We start from the raw sequence: 20,565 nt of genomic DNA, 5'->3' as shown, positions 1-20,565 counted from the left end.
CGTCCTTCGGGAGCTCAGATGGTAGAACACTTGCCCGCGAAAGGCAAAGGTCCCGAGATCGAGTCTCGGTCGGGCACACAGTTTTAATCTGCCAGGAGGTTTCATATCAGCGCACACTCCGCTGCAGAGTGAAAATCTCACTCTGCAAATTAAAATTATTTCCGAATAGCTGTATATGTAAAATTGAACAAAATCATTCTGTAGCTCTTCCAAATAAAAGTACTGGAAACTCAATAATCTGGTAGGAATGATAAGGAATACTAAACATTTTCGAGTCACACTAATTAATATAACTATTCTGTGTGACAATAGTTGCAAATATGAGGGACATTTCACAGCCAGCTTCGTATAAACCTCGGCAATGGTCCAGAATTAAGAAACAAATGATACTGGTACATGATACATAACTGCTTTTAAAAACAATTGGCAAATGTTGTGCAGTGGAAACAATTGTCATTTACTTACCCTTGAATGATGCATAGACACAAATTCCTGTCTGGGAATAGCTGCAATCCAGCGGTTTCTCAACTTCACACATTTTGGAAATCGAAACATGTGCACTTTCATGCCTTTTTGGGATTTATAATTTCCCTGGCGAAAGGGAACGCAGCACTTGTTTCCCATACTTCGAAGAACTGTAGGCGAATACTGTATGAAATATATCTCACTTTCACGTGTCACACACTTTCTACACAACATACACGCCAACAGGACTGCCGACTGAAGATAAGATGGCCAACAGTTTGTGACGTCACGTGTCAATATGGCCGCTGTGCGTAGGCCTTGTATCTAGAAGGCTTTCGGTCATTGCGGCTGAAGGGGGTTGCATCGAGTAATATTACTCTTGAAGCATACCACTACTTATATGTAAAAGTATGTTCATTTTCATTAGTATTTTGTTTTAATAATTTTTTTTTTTTAATTTCATTTGTCTAGATTTAAGCGCCACACCCTGCATATATTTGATGTGACCGATGCAGAAACTGTTTTATTTGTATTAATCGACAATTGCAGCCCTCATAATGCCGTCAATTATGGATTAAATGTTTATATTGGTTGTGGTTTTTTGGGATATGTTAGCAACATGTAGACGGGGCTGAAAATCCATTAGCAGCAGGTGCATTCCCACACTGGCATCCGTTATAGGAAGTTGACGTATTATCGAAGTAAGCGGCCTCCATTGGCTCTGTCCTTGATCTAAAGTTGGCATATACAGACTACTTACGTGACTCAAGAAACACGGAAAACATCAGTGATAGGAGAAGTGGAACACGTCCCAACAAATGAAAGGTGGTTATTAAGTGGAATTACGACATCGAATTCCGTGGTTTTCCACCATCATTCGACTCCGTTTCAACCATGCCTCCTTTCCTCGCCATCTACACTTACAGCTTTCTGTATGTGAGTACGCTTCTGAATTGGAAGCTGGTGTAAAAACCACATCTTGTTTTCGTGTTCCAGATTTGACTGTAAAAGGCTGAACTTTTTGAAAACCTTGCTGAGTATGGGATGCCACCTGTCTCAGTCAGCTTCCTGACTTTCGGTTACTAAAGACATTCGCCTTTACAAAGTGACTAAATTTTTTAAGAGTACTGGGAGAAATCTGTAGGTTTTAATGGTAAGCATATTTCATTGTTACGTCTTGCTTATGATGAAAGTACCGAAATGGTGTGACTTGATGAATCAAAGCGTTCTAATTTCCTTGTAAACCTATTTTTTAAAAATTTATGGTGGGCAAAATTGCTACATCTTGGGGTTTTACATATATAAATTTGCATTTGTGTATTGTCTTCATTCAATTCAGTGTACATTGTAAGCATGTGTTTCAGATGGCTAAATAGAGTTCACACTCTGGAGCCAAATAAATAAAAAAAAGGAAGGAAATCATCCCCAGTGAAAATATAAGGAAATATTAGGTGAAATCGATCCGCTCTGTTAGATATGACAGATCTCAACATCCCGTCTCCCCTATCGAGAACACCATGAGCACTGTTCCACCTAGGATGATTCAGAAAGGACGTGTTCCAGGCGTAGTTTACTCTCTGATGTCTCATCAAGCAGCTCAAGAGAAACCTCACTGGCATCATTTACCTGCAGGTCTGTATTGCTTATCTCAGTGCCCGCATCGGTGGTCTACCTGTTACCACTGCAGTATCAGAGGTCTTATTATCAGTGGTTGCAATGCAAAATGTACGTCTCACAAGATCAGTGGGCGTCATAGCAGAGAAGTAGTACATAAAACAAGGACTGCAGCGCACTCAGAAACTGGTGTTTCCCTAAATGATTGAAGCTGCAAATGCTTGGCAATACATTTTTCAAGTAGATTCGCATCTTTATCATCCTTGACAAGTGGAGTATTTATACTTTGGTTCCCAAGAATTACAACGATTTTACAAATGGTTCAAATGGCTCTGAGCACTATGGGACTTAAGAGCTATGGTCATCAGTCCCCTAGAACTTAGAACTACTTAAACCTAACCAACCTAAGGACATCACACAACACCCACTCATCACAACGATTTTACAGAAAAGTAATTTTACAGAACAGTAGCGGGCATGAAATGGAAGTAAAAGCAACTTTTATATGAAATTTTCCAGGAAAATATCGATCCTGGTTCAAATTCAACTAACGCAGAGAATTTTATGTATGACGGCAGCGCTATACAAGCCAGATACACTACTGGCCATTAAAATTGCTACACCAAGAAGAAATGTAGATGATAAACAGGTATTCATTGAACAAATATATTATATTAGAACTGACATGTGATTACATTTTCACGCAATTTGAGTGCATAGATCCTGAGAAATCAGTACCCAGAACAACCACCTCTGGCCGTAATAACGGCCTTGATACGCCTGGGCATTGAGTCAAACGGAGCTTGGATGGCATGTACAGGTACAGCTGCCCATGCAGCTTCAACACGATCCACAGTTCATCAAGAGTAATGACTGGCGTATTGTGACGAGCCAGTTGCTCGGCCACCATTGACCAGACGTTTTCAATTGGTGAGAGATCTGGAGAATCTGCTGGCCAGGGTAGCAGTCGAACATTTTCTGTATCCAGAAAGGGCAGTACAGGACCTGCAAATTGCGGTTGTGCATTATCCTGCTGAAATGTAGGGATTCGCAGGGATCGAATGAAGGGTAGAGCCACGGGTCGTAACACATCTGAAATGTAACGTCCATAGTTCAAAGTGCCGTAAATGTGAACAAGAGGTGACCGAAACGTGTAACCAATGGCACCCCATACCTTCACGCCGGGTGATACGCCAGTATGGCGATGACGAATACATGCTTCCAATGTGCGTTCACCGCGATGTCGCCAAACACGGATGCGACCATCATAATGCTCTAAACAGAACCTGGATTCATCCGAAAAAATGGCTTTTGCCATTCATGCACCCAGGTTCGTCGTTGAGTACACCATCGCAGGCGCTCCTGTCTGTCATGCAGCGTCAAGAGTAACCGCAGCCATGGTCTCCAAGCTGATAGTCCATGCTGCTGCAAACGTTGTCGAACTGTTCGTGCAGATGGTTGTTGCCTTGCAAACATCCCCATCTGTTGACTCAGGGATCGAGACGCGGCTGCACGATCCGTTACAGCCATGCGGATAAGATGCCTGTCATCTCGACTGCTAGTGATACGAGGCCGTTGGGATCCAACACGGCGTTCCGTATTACCCGCCTGAACCCACCGATTCCATATCCTGCTAATAGTCATTGGATCTCGACCAACGCGAGCAGCAATGTCGCGATACGATAAACCGCAATCGCGATAAGCTACAATTCGACGTTTATCAGAGTCGGAAACGTGATGGTACGCATTTCTCCTCTTTACACGAGGCATCACAACAACGCTTCACCAGGCAACGCCGGTCAACTGCTGTTTGTGTATGAGAAATCGGTTGGAAACTTTCCTCATGTCAGCACGTTGTAGGTGTCACCACCGGCGCCAACCTTGTGTGAATGCTCTGAAAAGCTAATCATTTGCATATCACAGTATCTTCTTCCTGTCGGTTAAATTTCGCGTCTGTAGCACGTCATCTTCGTGGTGTAGCAATTTTAATGGCCAGTAGTGTATATTTCACATGTGGTTATGGGCTGTTCGTATCTGTGAAGTGAAATATGCCAATAAAGAAAAGCTGTGGTTTTTCCACAATTTTAATAGATTTGGATTAGATGAATTTAAACAATCTGACTTTCCAATCACTGAAAATATCCAGTTTGCATAAATTGAAATTTCACTCCATGGCGTTGAAGATTTATGTACAAAATACTCAGATGTATTTACCCAAGGTTTCGTTTGTGCAATAAAATTAAAGTCTATGTCCCATTGCGCACGAGACCGCCTGATACTGTGCGTGCTACTTGAGGCAGTTAAAGAGCAACTATATAGACTAGAGAAAGAAGAATTTGAAACTGGGCTCGGAAGTAGTCTTTGTCCTAAGAGAATATTCGTAACGTAGCCATTCGGTAGGATAATGGTTCAAATCCGAGTTTAGTCATCCATATTTAGGTTTTCTGTGATTTCCCTCCGGGCAAATGCAGGTAGGGTTCCTTCGAAAGGGCACAGCCGATTTCCTTTCTCACTCTTGAAACATTGCTAATGACCTCTACATGGACGGGACGTTAAAGCCTAATTTTCTTTCTTGCTTCCTAACGTAGCCATTGTTGCTGCTTGCACGATGTCAGACACTAAACTGCACAAAATCTTGGGACGAATAAATAAAGGTTGGTCACATAGATTACAGACAATAGCAGATAAATTGCAAAAACGTTTTTATTTCTAAAGAGCAGACTATTTATTAGAGATTAAGCAAAGCTCTTACAAGCTGAGCAAAAACAAAAAAAAATGTTCAAATGGTTCTGAGCACTATGGAATTTAACTTCTGAGGTCATCACTCCTAGAACTTAGGACAACTTAAACCTAACTAACCTAAGGACATCACACACATCCATGCCCGACGCAGGATTCGAACCTGCGACCGTAGCGGTCGCGAGGTTCCAGACTGTAGCACCTAGAACCGCTCGACCACTACGGTCGGCCGAGCAAAACCACTCTCGAGCCAACTAAAAGTGCTCTTCACACTTGATGAAGGACACTGGGAAATATCCCAGATGACAATGACATACACTTTGGCCAGATGACGACAGAGATATTGCATACCTAGTATGCTCACACACTGAATGCACTGAGCAATAGTCCCCATCACAGAAAGTATTCTCACTGTGATCATCATGACCATGGGAACGTGCTGATGCAGATTTCAAAGGACCATTTTTAAGAATATGTGGTTGTTAGTAGTTGACGCATATTGTAAATTTCCCTACATGAGACCATTGTATTCCACAGCGAAGAAGAAAAACCTCAAGACATTCACACATTAAAAGGTATTCTAAAGCCAATAGTACCTGGCAAAGGGCCACAGGATATTTAGGCACAATTTTTGAGTTCTGTCATCATAGTGGAATACAGCATATTATCACAGCCCTTTCCATCTACACTCCAATAAGAAACAGAACATATGGCGAGAATATTTAAAAAGAAAATGAAGGCAGTTATAAGGACTGCCTCAATGGATGAAGCTCTTACATTGTTTGAAAGATTGCTCGTCCGTCGGGCTTGCCTCTGTTTCATCTTAATTATGGTGTGTGTACAGATTAGGGCACTCGTGTAGCGTTAAGGAGACACAGTGGCCAGTTCAATGAACAGTTGACAGTGATTAAGCTCAGTGTTAATTATAATATAGTTTTGTATGCACTATTTCGAGGTGAAAGAATTGTGCTCATGTTGGAAACGCGTTTTCGTTATGACCAGCTAAGGCTGCTGAATAGTGCGGCGACCGCTGCCGGCACAGACAGCAAAACAACCACTTTATGGCAAGCAATTTAGAAATTGCGAAGTGCTGAGCCCAATTACGCTGAGGAGCAGGCAAAGAGTCTCGGTCACTACTTCCTCCGTGGTTGGAGCGGTGGCGGATGGGCTCTTGACGTGTGTGTGTGTGTGTGTGTGTGTGTGTGTGTGTGTGTGTGTGTGTGAGGGGGGGGGAGGTGGCGAGGTAGTTCGGTACAGAGGTCGGCACCGGAGTTTGAAGACACCTTTGCAACGACGCGAGCAGCAGAACCCGGGGTACGTCAGTCGAGTCACTGCTGTGGCGTGCTGTTCACTGCACTGCCTACTCCTGGTGGTCGTGGTAAGCATTACACTGTTCCTGTTCGGTAGGAATATTGGAGGTGAATTGCTCACAGTGTATGGCGTTTCCCCCTGCAAAAACAGCAGCAGTCGCAGCTCGACATACGTGTGACACATTAGGTTAAGAAAGGGCAAGTACAATTGCTTATAGAGTCTTTGACCACAAGCACTTCATCTCAGTGAAAAATCTCCAACATTGTGAAGACAATGGTCATCCAGAGGCTTCGATAGCTCAATTTGATAAAGCAATGACCCCCGATTGGCTCTTAGGCCGGTGTTACAGTATCATATTTCTTTGTCAGAGTTGATATATCAGATATTTATGCCAAAGAAATTTGATGGTGTAATGGGGAACTTTCCCAAATCTCTCCTGTCGTCATTATTATATAAATAAATGTGATCAAATCTAGTGCCTCGCCGTAGATTTGATCATAAAAGTCGTTCGTCTTCTGTTCACTGCAATGCGAGAGGTAACCGCTTGGAGCTACAGCTATTTGACGGCCCTGCAGTGTGTTTGTAAACATAGCTTCAAAGTTTGTGTTTTCCTTAGAAGCGAGTCAGGTCCCTACTATCTCCAATGAAAAACACAGACAAACTGGAAAATAAATGGTGCTATTACCTTTTACAGGGAAAACATCTTGAAGGAAAAGGGTTTCTCTGTATTTTTCTATATCTCTCATACAATATGTAGTTTCTTGTTCAATGCAAAAGACAAACAACCTGCAATCACAAAAAGTGGGGGTTTATAAAATCACATGCCTGGAGAGTCAGTCTTGCTGTATTGGACAGACAGGGTGGCCAATCTGTACCAGGCTTAAAGAACACCACAGAAGCTGGAGATTGAAGAAGCCTGATTCAGCCTTTGGAGAACATTGCCTGAAGAATAACTACAAATACACAATAGATGTACAAGTCTTACACACAGAGGAAAAGGGGGCCAAACTCAATCAATTATAAATTTTAGAAATTAAAAAATAGATGCGTATATCCGCACACCTATTAGCCTATTAAATGAGCAAACCCAATTCAGTTACTCACCTCTTTTAGATGAGATCACAAGACCAGTATAGAAACAAAACTTCGGGCTCCAGTCCATCGCAGTTAAAATGTTCTTGGCTGATGCATAATTCTATTCCGGTCATTGCAGTTTAATTGCCGAATGTGTAATAATGTATGTAATTTGTTAACAAATGGTCATTGACGTAATTGTACATTAAGCTATGGATCGAAACCTTAAGAAGCTGAGATGATTGTCTTTTCCTTGTCATGTTTATCTGTGGTTGGTTGGTTGGTTTGGGGAAGGAGACCAGACAGCGTGGTCATCGGTCTCATCGGATTAGGGAAGGATGGGGAAGGAAGTCGGCCGTGCCCTTTCAGAGGAACCATCCCGGCATTTGCCTGGAGTGATTTAGGGAAATCACGTTTATCTGTGCATTATTATCTTTTGGAATCAGTAATGTACTTGAAAATGGGCTTATAACCCGAAACCTCCTCCACTTGCAGCTCTCGTAACAAATTTTGCTGAATGCTTTTGTTATCTCGACGTAATACATATGGCTTCATCCAAGTATGTCTCCTTTTCGCCGCCGCTTCTCTTCCAAATACACAAACAATGCAATTGTGGTACTATCAACTGCAGCGCATAATAACAAATTGTTATCCGCCATATTGAAATTTAAGGAAATCTATGACGACAGTGTAATACCTCTTTTTAATGCCACGTCATAGATCTTTGTCAAAGAAATTTGACGAATATTTGATCATATTTCTTTTTCAAAGAAATATGATGATGTAATACCGACCTTAGGATATAAATTAGGATTCGTGTGCGGTTGAATGGAAGGATCAGCTGCGGAAAGAATGCGAGAAATAGCAGCCACCTGTAGTATGACCCAGAGTTTAAAAATATTTACCTCATCAGCTATTTGTCTCAAGAGATGTAAGAAAGAAAATGGTTCAAATGGCTCTAAGTACTATGGGACTTAACATCTATGGTCATCAGTCCCCTAAACTTAGAACTACTTAAACCTAACTAACCTAAGGACATCACACTCATCCATGCCCGACGCAGGATTCGAAAATGCAACCGTAGCAACCGCGTGGTTCCCAACTGAAGCTAGAACCGCTCGACCACCGCGGCCGGCTGTAAGAAAGAATTAAACAAAAATTCATGATATGCAGAGACCTAGGATCGTCGGGATTCAGAAGATTGATTAAACTTTTTGATTCATTAGTAAAGAAGGACCAGTTTTTGAGTGCTTCTTGTAGCACAAGAAAAATCATACGGCTCTGCCACATGAAACTATCCTTCAGTTGTCAAAAAATGCTAGCAGGAAGGTGCAGCGACAATTTAGAAACATTCAGGAGCATTCTCGGAGAGTCAGAATTTCTTATGAAATGAATGACTTGTGAGAAAAGAGAAGAAATATTGGGAGGAACTTCTGGGAACTGTCAAACAGGAACAATGATGAAAGAAATAACAATAGACGTGTGTTATCAGGAGAAAATGGTTACAGACATTTGCAAGGAAATGGACCACTAGCAGAATGGAGAAACAACCTGAATAATTTTAATGTTGGGAAGAATCACGATAATCGACACTTTGAAAGAAACAGGTGTGAAAGAGACACAGAACAACAGCAGGAGGGCATTGTTGAGATTCGGCCTCAATTGAAGAATGGAATGATAACCTGTACCGCATCTGAGTAACGACCGACTCAGTACAGACTCATACTACTCCCGCGGCAAACATCAGAATGAGACGGATAAAAGTTACAGTAGGAAACATTCGACTGAAAGGGATTGTAGACAGCAGAAGCTGTCTTACTGCCGCAGTGGAAACAGTATATCAGAAGCGTGCACAGGATCGTTCTTGGCCGGTTCTATTACTTTGCAAGACAAAGATAAAAGGTACATTAGTGGACAAAATTACGGAGCTACGACTCCAAATCCACCTCAGATTTCAGTGTCAAGGGCATACTTTGAAAAAAATTACTCGACTGTGCCGAATTTGGCTATTGGTATCACACTCGACATAAATTTTCTCAATGAACAGTAGGCAATATTAGATGTGGGAAGAGGAGAAGTCACACTACACAAGGATTAGACCATCAAAATACGGTTCGTAAAGCAGGCAGTTACGCCTCAGGTTCCAGGAGCTTGTCTTTAAGCTGAGCTACGCAGATAGAGAACAGGAGGAAGAAGTCTGAAAGTACGACTGTGAACTGCATGAACACTCGTGCTTGACTTGCGTGGAATAAATACGATCATTGAGATGGAGACAGACAGGTCAGAAAAATTAGAAGAGCTGCTCCACAACTTTCATTGTGTGACTGTATTTTCAATAACTAATATGTGCTCCAGTTTCTGGAAAATCGTCCTGCATCCTAACTGTCGAAAATACGTGGCATTCTCGGCATTAGTAAGATACTACCATTTAGATTAAATGTATCTTCTGCTGCCTTCATACGTGTGCTGGATAGCATTTTGAGTGATTCACTTAAGCAGAACGTAACTAGTTACGTGGACGATCTCTTGATCGCAGGTGGATCATGGAAGGATCACAACAAAATTCTGAGGGCAGTGCTTCAAGAAACACAGTGTGACAGCAAACGTTAAAAAACCATATTTCGTAAATATTGTGCAGCTTCCACATAATTAGCCGACACGATGCCCGTGAACCATTGAACCATATTTCATAACTTTACACGTCAAATTTCACGGTCGTTTCGTCACTTTAGAAGCAATATCTCCAAACCGAGACAAGATAGAGGGATCGCGAAATTCGCAACACCAACAACAAAAGAGCAACTAAAAGGATTCCTAAGGATAATAAATTTCTACAATGTAAAAGATACATATGTGTCACGACTCCAGTACCAACGCAACTCTACCAACAGACAGGCAAGAAGACATCTTGGTCTTTAGAAACAGAAGCAAAACAGGAATTTCAAGCCTTAAAATCAACATTAATAGAAGCAGCACTACTATCACATTTCAGTTTGTCGCTGGACTTCTGTATGGCCTCAGGCAGGGCTTATTCTGGATTGGATGTCGTGATATTCCAGGAATATGAAGAGGACAAGAACTTAGTCCACAAGACCATTGCATTTGGGAGCCTTGTTTTGTCACAATATGAGAAAATTTATTCCATTACCAAGCTAGAAGCTGTGTCTGTGGTTTGGGGATTCCAAAAATTCGAGTTTTTCTTGTTCTGGAGAAAAAGAAAGGTCCTCACAGACCACAAGGCACTTGAATTCTTATTAACCATAAAACTAATACACAAGAGACTGGCACTAACGGTACTTTATCACCAACTGTTTAACTTCTCCATTACTTATGTACCAGGCAAGACCAACATATTTGCGGACGCACTGTCTTGTTCTCCTCTAGGTTTGGTTCAAGGGGTGAACAAAACACTGGAGGAGAACCGCTTTAAATTGTTTAATATGCACAATGCGGCCTTAGAAAATTACATGACCATGAGCCTGAAGGATACAGGGAAAGAAAAGAACAAGGATCCAGCGCTACTAGTTCTAAAAAGGAAATGGAAAGAACGGTCGCATGCAGCAGTTAGGCAATTTTACCTGTTACATAGGGGCAGTCTCTTCTACCAGAATGGTGCAGGTGATACAGTGTGGTGGTTAGATGTACCAGGAGAACTCATTATCAAAAAAATCTGTCATACACATCTGACCTGCTCAGTCTCTTATCCCATGAACAGTTTCTTGAAACTGTGAACACTCTGCTACTTTGGCAATATCGAGAAGAGATTAAGGAGAATTTTGGCTGTGTATAAGGCGTGCCAGAAAGCAAAATATACCACAGTAGCGGTACAGGTACCACCATATCCCATTATACGTGAAAAATTGAAGCAATTAGCGGCAGCGGATTTAATGAGCCCCCTGCCACACACTAGATGAGGATTTTGTGATATAATGGTGGTAGTGTAATTGACCTCAAAATTCGTAACACTCCGTAAACTAGACATAACTACAACTTTCACGATATCGAGAGCAGTGTGCAAGGATTTTCTGGCACAGATATGACACGTGGACAATATAATATCTGACAGTGGTCTGCAGTTTTGACCTGAGAGGTGGAATACCATACTGAAAAGATGTAAAATCATCTCGAATGCCTCAGAATGTGTAAGGAAAGACTTGGGAATCTTTTTTGGGGTCTACTGTGCAAAACGGCACTCGATTTTCCTACACGACTTCCTGGAGGTCATGAACAAGGTACCATAATACAAATCATCAGAGAAAAAGTGGACTTCCGCCAAGCACGTGAGAGCGCCATCTAAAGGTAGTGGAACAGGCCCTCCACAAGAAGCCGCAAGGAAATCAAAGGCGCTCTCGGACAGAAAGGCGCATGTGAGGAAATTCCGTGTAGTCCAGTAAGTCCTCATGAAGCCCTTCAAACTGTCGAACAAACAAAAACAGATTTACTACAAATTTTTTTCAGTATAGAATGGTCCAGTGCATATCCATTGGATTGCTCGCCCAAAGGCAGGATAGCTGAAATCAATGAAAACCAGAAACAGGGTGTATATGCGGACAAGGAAAAAAATTCCCACATCTTTGACGGATAAAAATACACTTTTTCCCGGAATAAAATACACTTTTTCTTAGTTAAGTGACTGTATACATTCCCTTGCAAGTGTAAAACTTAAGAATCCTTTGAGTGATTAAGGTTTATACACCGGCGTAGAAGTTCCCGGCACTTCAGAAAACCAACACAAGAGAAAAAAATACGCGTTTGGAAAGATCTTTGATGTGCAGAAACATGTGCGCAGACACAGCACGTTAGTTTCCTTAGTACTGAAATCGAGATTGCGATGCGCTTCTGTAAGGCAATCACAGCTCATGTCACGTGATCACGCCAGCCGACGGTAGCAGATATTCAGAGCATAGGACACGTGATGGACACGTGATGTCAGCCAAAAGCAACATCACTGTTAAGTTGCGGGAACACACAAATAGGAAATATTAATGGTTTAAATTAATATACGCAGTGCAGCTACAAGGAAAGCTAAGCCTTTAAATATAATATTGGTCTTTTTAGCGTGTATCACACTTTAAGATATATCAGACAAACATGTTAAATAACGACGTAAATATCTGGACTTCTGGGCCCGGAATTATTCTAAGGGGCTGGCCCTCAAAGTGTTAAGCTTTGAATGAGAATCAAACGCTCTATGATTTAAGAAATTCAAAGCACGTTCACACACGTAACATAATTCATCTTGTGTAAAATGAAATTTACTTTGGAAGTAACGCTTTTCAAACCGCCATTCGTAATATTTTGCCGCGACCTGTTAGAAGTCGTTTCAGCAATTGTCAGAGCGCGCCAGGAAACGGTGACATGTCGCTCATACATGTCGCGATACATGTATCCCAGTGTAAACGTACCTTTACTGCGCGTGCGCAGCTGCGAAGACGTAGGAAGCCCGTATATTCGTACTTATATAGCATTAAGAGATCTTACATTGCGTTATAAACGAAACAGGACATCAGAGGGTAGGAATTACGTAAATCACACTAAAGTGCATAATTCGGCTTAAAGTGCACATTACAAAGAAGTAGGCCCCAATCTGATATTAAGCTTTTCAGTGTGGTTTTCGGGATGCAGATGTTCTTGGATTACCAGTACTATATCATGTTTGGTTCTTTAATATAGCATAATGCCATGCGTGCCAGAAGATAAAAACGTGCACTTGAAATTCAGCAAACAGCTGACACTAGGCAACAGTGTTTCAAATAAATTGACTGTCTCTGCGGAGAAGATTAATAAAAGCCAAATTTCTTTAGCAGATCGATAAAAAAACTTCATTGTTCTGCAAGCTAATTAAACTGCCAAAAACCTGGAAATAAAATAAAATTAGAAATTGAAAGTAATAACATATTTTACCCTTCCATAGTCATGTGAATGTCACTTAATAGCTCCCGGCCACAGAAATCCGTTTTGTTTTCATTTGAAGTGAGAGCTGGAAACGAAGATGAAACAGCAAAATCACTAAACGTAAAAATATGTCATGTGGAGACTACCCACCTCCCGACTGAAACTCAGACTGCTCTGCGTATATACAAATCTGGCAGCTTAGGCTTGCCAGAAAAATTTTTCCGGATAGCATCTGGCTGCTTGTTGCTATTGCTCATTCAGCTAACAGCCGCACGTCAAATAGCCAGAAACTGGAGATGGTACTGATCCTACGCTACCCAAAGGCGCATGCGCACGAGCTCGCTGGCAACTGCTCGAACGAACCAAATATACCGTTGTGACGCCACGCCCAACGGAAGCAGTTTGTTGTTATGAAGTATTGCTCACTCTTCGTCCTAAAGCCTTTGACACAGTTTGCTGTTCGCAGACGTTAGTGTATGCACTGTGTTTTGTTGTTATAAAAGGCGCATTTCCTTTGCAACTTAAGTTTTATTTTGGTTTTTTTCCCTCTTTTATGTTTTTTTGCTGCAGAATTATTCTGCAGTAGCGGGCTAAAGTAAAATTCTTTCTTAGAGTTTCAGTTTTTACCAGTCAAAACTACAAAAATGTAATTGAAAACTAAAAGAATGAATAATTCCCGAAATCCTAAAAAAATTCCCTGTTTTCTTCCGAATGAAAAAATTCCCATGTTTTTGTCGGATTTCCCGGGGCGTATACGCCTTGAGTAAGCCATTTGTCACGTCAAACCATTTGTCAAGTAGAGAGAGTGACTGTAAATAATAGTAAATAATTAAGTAGCATAACACAGATTTTTGAATTTTTTCTGTTAGTCAGTAAGAATGTTAATCTTAATGTACTGTTTTCCTTATATTATAAAATGTGTTATTCTGAGACTGAACTTCGTAATTCTGCGTGGTACACAGTCGCCGACTCCATAGAGCCTGAGGGGGCCCGAGCCCCCTCAAAAATTCGTATGGGCGTCGGAGCCCCCCCCCCCTCCCCCCAATAATTTAAGAAAATTATTAGTTATGTTATGCTTTGTAAAATCACAAAATTATGCTGGAATTTTTTATCTTCCTTGTTTGACGATAGTTACCTTTTAAAATACATACAGTAATAAGTTACAACAAATTATTATTACGGTAGTAAGAAGGTTAACTGAAAACGAGTGGTGTGAATCACGATAGTGTTACGGTGCTGTCGGCACACTTAGAATTTGTCCCGGTGCGCGAACCTTCTGGTAAAGTCTGGCGCCGGCGGGCCAGCGCTGCGGCCGCGGCGACATCAAAAGGACTGGAGCAGAAGCGCCTGGAATCCTCAGACTCGCGTCGCCTTGACGCTTCGAGACATTACGACGCCGCGGCTATATATATAAAGCCCACCCTACTGTCGCAGTCATTCAGTATGGATAGTTTCGTTCAGTGCTTGCTGCAGATGTGTTTAGTGTTCCGACTTTAGTGTCTAGTGGACTATTTTATATGACTATATTTTATTCATTTACTTTAGTCTCTTAGTGTATTGTGAATTAAGTTTGCAATGGATAAATTTGTTACAAAAAGGCGCGCTTGGAAGTTGATGATACTGCAAGTCAGCCTCCAACAATTATTGTGTCGTCAATTGCATCGTCGTCTTCAGGCGAGAAACGTTCACAGCCGAAACCTGGCCAATCTGGTAAGGGAAGGTCATTTCAGAAGTCTTGGTTGATCAAATATACATGGCTAGAAGGTGAAGCATCTACCGAAAAAGTTTTAAATTCTATCACTAACCGAAGTGTGGCCTCCCAAATGAATGAACAGTTAGATAGTGATATGAAGAAACGCCGTTTAGCTCTTGAGACAATTTTTACTATCATACAATTTCTATGCCGACAAGGACTAGCAATTAGAGGGCACGAATATGTAAACTCAAATTGTTTTCAATTGTAGGAACTCCGAAAGAATGACATACCTGAGTTTTAAGGTTGGTTAGGGCATTCGGGGTATAAGTGGACGTCCCACAATATTCAAAACGAGATCATTGATGTACTAGGAAAGTCTGTGTTGAGAAAGGTATTGGCTTCAATCAAGCAGGCTGAACATTTTTCTGTTATGGTTCACGAAACAAGTGATTCTTCGATTCACGAACAAGTGTCATTTTGTATTTGTACTGTTGATGATTCCTTAATCATCACTGAAGACTTTATTGGCTTATACGAGACCCCCAACACTGAATCACAAACTCTGTTTAGTATTTTAAAAGACGTTTTTGCTTATCTTCATTTGTCAATAGATTACTTAAGAGGACAGTGCTAAGATGGTGCCTCGAATATGAGAGGTAAGTTCAAAGGACTAAAAAAGTTAGTTTTGGATATACAACCAAAATCACGTTAAGTGCACTGCATTGATCACAGTTTAGACTTGGCAGTTGTAGACAGTCTCCTCTCCGCCATCTTACGTCTATGAGGGATATTATGGCTTTAGCCAAGGACTTAAACACCATAAGGGAATCCAACAAAAGGATGGGACTTTTCAGAAGAATATGCTGTAAGAGTGCCAACAACGTAGTTGGCCTACGACCCCTTTGCCCGACTCGATGGATTATGTGAGCTGCTAGTATTTTGAGAATGTTGAAAAACTTCGAAGAACTTCTAGAGATTTTTGAAACATTTTCTGCAGAGGACAAAACCGAGGCAGGTTACAAATGTGCAGGCTACCTTGAGTCAATGTTACAATTCAAGGCTTATTTCTTTTTATGACTTTATTGCCATGCAATGAACCCAGTAGAGGATATCAATGAAAAAATTCAACGCCCTCATCTAAGTGTTGCTGATCTGGAAAAAAAATATGATGGTTTGATTTGTATATTGAATGGAAGGCGTGATAGTTTTGAACACTTTTGGAAATTGTGTTTAAAAGAAAAACCTTCACAAGTTGATGATCCTTCGCTTCCTCGGAATCTAAGTATACCAAAGAAGTATGAAAACAACAAACCCAGCTCACCGCACACTTTCAAAACCACAAAGGAATACCACATTGAAGTCTGTGATACAGTGCCATCTTGCATTACTGAACGGTTTGCTTCAACTGGACTCACAGAGGTCATTGCAGTTGAACAAGAGTGCTTGCTTTTAGTAAACAGTGGTGAAGCAAATTTGGAAAAATCAAACTGAGTTTTTCAAAAAGGACCTAGACATTGAGAGACTGCGCTCACACTTGAATATGTTAGCCAATATCGCTAATAAAAAACAACTGATCATAAAAAACATGCGTGATTTAAGAAAGTACATAAAACAAGAGCCTGCAGTTGGAGAAATGTTATGTGAAGTAGTGAAATGCATTAAGCTTCTCCAAGTAGTTCCAATCATGACAGCAACAGCAGAACAGTCATTTAGCGCCCTTAGATGTCTGAAGACATATCTCCAAACAACAATGGGACAGAAGCAATTGAACGACTTGGCTGTTCTTCATGCCCACCAAGATGTTTTGGATGAATGGGATATACGACCAGTCAGCAATGACTTTATATCCAGCAATCCAGTCAGACGGTCAACATTTGCACCTTTCTAAAGACAATCTAGCCCAAAAAATGGCATTTAGAGCAATATTAAAAATCTGTATAAAATAGAGTATAAAAATAGAGAATTAAATACATACATGATGTTAAATTTTCAGTTTTGAAATATTAATACTAGTTAAGTACTGTATTACTACATTACTATATTAGTTATTTTCAAATACTTAAATATTTTTAGGGTGTAAGACCTAATTAAAACCCGCTATTTACATACTTTTTGACTGAAAGTATTAGGCATACTGTATTAAAGAATTAATTTTGAGATATTGTTTTTATTTAATGAACCCTGAGCCTTATTCAAAGTAAGCTTAAATTAGCTATTTCACTTATTAATCAAAGTGCTATTACTGTCTGACAGCAATATTTTATGTTCTGTTCATTTAATGATAGTTTAGGATTTATTTAAATAAAATTTCAATCTTTTCAGAGCTAAATATTCACTGCTCTGTAATAGTCTAAAAGCATGATTATTACTATAAATTAAATTAGCTTTTTATGAAAATACCGTGCATGCTTTTTTTTCCCAAAAAATGTGTCAGGCTTGGCGAGTTTCCCGGAGTGTCGAGTTATCGAGAGTCCAGTTTTTGGGGTTCTAATGTTGATCATATGACTCTAAAATTCTTTAAAAAACTTTAAAACTCACTATTTTTCATCTAAAATTTAGAAAATTTCCCGGGGCAAGACCCCCAGGATGTCTCCCCCCCTCCCCCAATATTTTTTATAAATCGGCACCCCTGGCATGGTACCATCAAGTTGGTGAGAGTCTCGATGTGACATATTTACTTTTTAATGCAACAGCATTGAAACGGAATATGGAGGTTAGCAAACTTATTTATGGTCATTTATGAGAACATGAAAAAAATAAAGTTAAAATAAACTAGGTGACAGAGTCACAATGTTTTTCTCATAATATTCTGTTTTATTGTGTGAAAATTTCATCGATATTTTTCGATGTGTGGGATTTTATACCTGTGCAGACGAAGTTCTTATATGTGTAGCAAGCAGTTTGTTGTCAGAAAAGGTGTTTTTCAGATGTTCTTCTACGTGTAGTTCATAGTTTTTCACAATGAGCTGTGAGTTACAAACCGTTTTTTGATGTCGAGGCCCTTATTTTCTCACGAGGGCTGTGTGTCTTCAGTAGCGTTTTTCTATCGTCCCACCAGTTTGAAGCCATTGTGTTTACGTGAATTTCAAGCAGCAAAGCTGTAGGGTAATTGTCAGTTTGGTTTCCCCACCAAAATTTAGAAAATTCTTCCAGCAGTATAATAGACATATAAATAAATAAGCTCAGCACAAACAGAGCATTTTCCACCAATTCCCACGTATGAAAGTGGGGGAATGGAGATGAAGGGGGAGGGGGGGGGGAGTGCTAAGGATTTCCCGAAGGGGTGCAGGGGGGGGTGGGTGGGTGGGGGGGGGGGGGGTATCGTCAGGACCAACGGCCTTGCCGCAGTGGTTTCACTGGTTCCCGTCAGGTTACCCTAGTTAAGCACTGTCAGGCTTGGCAAAGCTTAGGTCGTCCGTGTCAGCCGAGTGCTGTTGGCAAGTGGGGTGCACTTGCGAGGCCAATTGAGGAGCTACATGATTGAGAAGTAGCAGCACCAGTCACGAAAACTTACAATGGCCAGAAGAGCAGTGTGCTGACCACACTGCTGACCAGATGCCCCTCCATATCCGCATCCAGTGACACCTTTGGACTGAGCATGACTCGGCAACCAGTTGGTCCTGTTGGGCCTTCAGGTCCTGTTAGAAAGGTGTTTGTCTTTTGTTTTGTTGTGGAGTGGGGGAGGGGTGGTTTAATTGATCAGTTTGATTAATTAGTCTATCAATTTGATATCAAAAGTGTGCCCCTCCCCCTTATTCTTCTACTTCCACAGCCAAACTATATTTGATATTTACAGCATACCCAATACTTCCTTCTCTTTTTCAGTTTTCCGAACTTTAAGGATAACCCACATGATTGCAACTGAGGCAGAAAAGAGATCCGTCCATTTTGCTTGTCATATCAGTGCAGTGGGAACACCGGCGTGGCACCGATAAGCATTGCGTCACGCGATCCTTATTGCGGTATTTCGTATCGCTTATCAGATCGTCTCAGCATGAACTGTGCCTTGGTATTGTTCAAGTTTAGTGTTGTTACCAAGCCTGGTAGACTACATAAGAGGAGTGAACAGTGCTACATGTTGAAAGATGACTGTGAAGAAGATACATACTCATATGATAGAATGATACAAGCAAATGACAGAATTTGAATGGGGGCTTACTGTGGGTTTCTGTTTGGCCAACTGGTCAAATACCCACATTTTTGGGGCATTCGGATGTGACAGTGGCCCAATGTTTCACTGCTTGGGAAAGTGGGGGCAGGCACACTCATCAGTAAGACTTCAGTTGACCATATCCGACTATCAAAAGGGAGGATCGCCGTATTGTGCTTCAAGCATATCATAACCACTTCACTTCTGTGCCTGTCATCTGACAACAAGTAATTGGCATCCTGCAATATTCTGTGTCATCCTGCATCACTGTTCGGAGCCTAGTAACAGCCAGACCAGAGTGAACCATATCATGCATAGGCTGTCATTAACAATATAACACAAACAGCTGTATTAGGAATGGTGCTGTGACCAGGAAGCGTGGACTGCTGATGAATGGCATCACATTATGTTCAGTAATGAACTGCAATTCTACACTACCTCAGAAAACCATCGCTGTCGAGTGTGGCAAGTTCCATTCTTCCAAGTTTTTGGAGAAGCATAGCAGTGTTACTCTGGCCACCACCGTGTAGCAAGTCATCAGGTGTGACTTCCAGTCACAGCTCATAGTGACTGAAAGAACTCTGACACCATCGTGGGAAGCGGGCGGGGAGTGGTATTAGTATGAAAATGAAATGTGTGGCCTTAAGTCGTTTCTAAAAAATGCAGTTTTGATCACTTAGCAACTAAATGTGGTGTGTCAATGACACTAGAACAGACTGAATTCGATTTTGTTCTGTAAGCAACAGATTGAAAGAAACGTGTTGTCACGTAACATAAAAATGAGTGGATCATTTTATACTTCAAATGAAGTCACATGGTAAGTCAGCTGCACAATAAAATATGTGACTACTCATGTGAGTATGCAGAATGTTATAAGCTACGTCATTCAGTCTTGACAGAAACATGGGGAAAACACTAGATTTTTACATCACCAGCAGAATTCAATCCCATGGACTAAACAACATAATAATATGGGGCCTGAGGGCCGTAATCCAATCAGGTTAAGCAAACAAGCAAATAAATAAATATCTGCTTCCAAGTTAGAACCCAATAACAAAAAAGATTTATTTAACATCAAGCAACACAATAATTTATGCTCATATGTCACATACATAAAGACGTATTTCTCAGTGGCTTAATGACTGATAATCCCTGTGTATTGTAAGCAGACTAATAAGTCATTCATTCTGGAGATTTTCTCTCATTATGGCGAATAGTGCTCAAGGCGAATTACAGTGATTGTATTTTCATCGATGGACCCTTGTGCTTTCCTTATTTCAAAAAAATCAACTCAAGAGATGATATTGTTTCTCACTGAAGTAAGTAACACTCTGTTTCCAACAATATGCCAATATTAGGCTTATAATACCATATACATTTTTAGCAGCACTGTAAATGATTTTGTAGCCATAGAAAGTGATGGCGACTTTCAATTCTCTGGCCATTTAACAGGAATGTTCTTTTGACAGGATCTGGGAAGTACTGGATGTGACCCGAATTACAGAAAACTGCCAATGCAGACGTTTACTGCAATACAAGGAATCTTTATTTGAAGTGTTGTCTTTGATCTTTTGTTACAGTACAGCAGTGGAAATCAGTATAAAGGCAGGATTCTTCGAAA

Source organism: Schistocerca nitens, chromosome 2 (genome assembly GCF_023898315.1).
Source record: "Schistocerca nitens isolate TAMUIC-IGC-003100 chromosome 2, iqSchNite1.1, whole genome shotgun sequence".
Lineage (NCBI taxonomy): Eukaryota > Metazoa > Arthropoda > Insecta > Orthoptera > Acrididae > Schistocerca > Schistocerca nitens.
The sequence above is the reverse complement of the archived record's forward strand: the minus strand, read 5'-3'. Positions refer to the sequence as shown.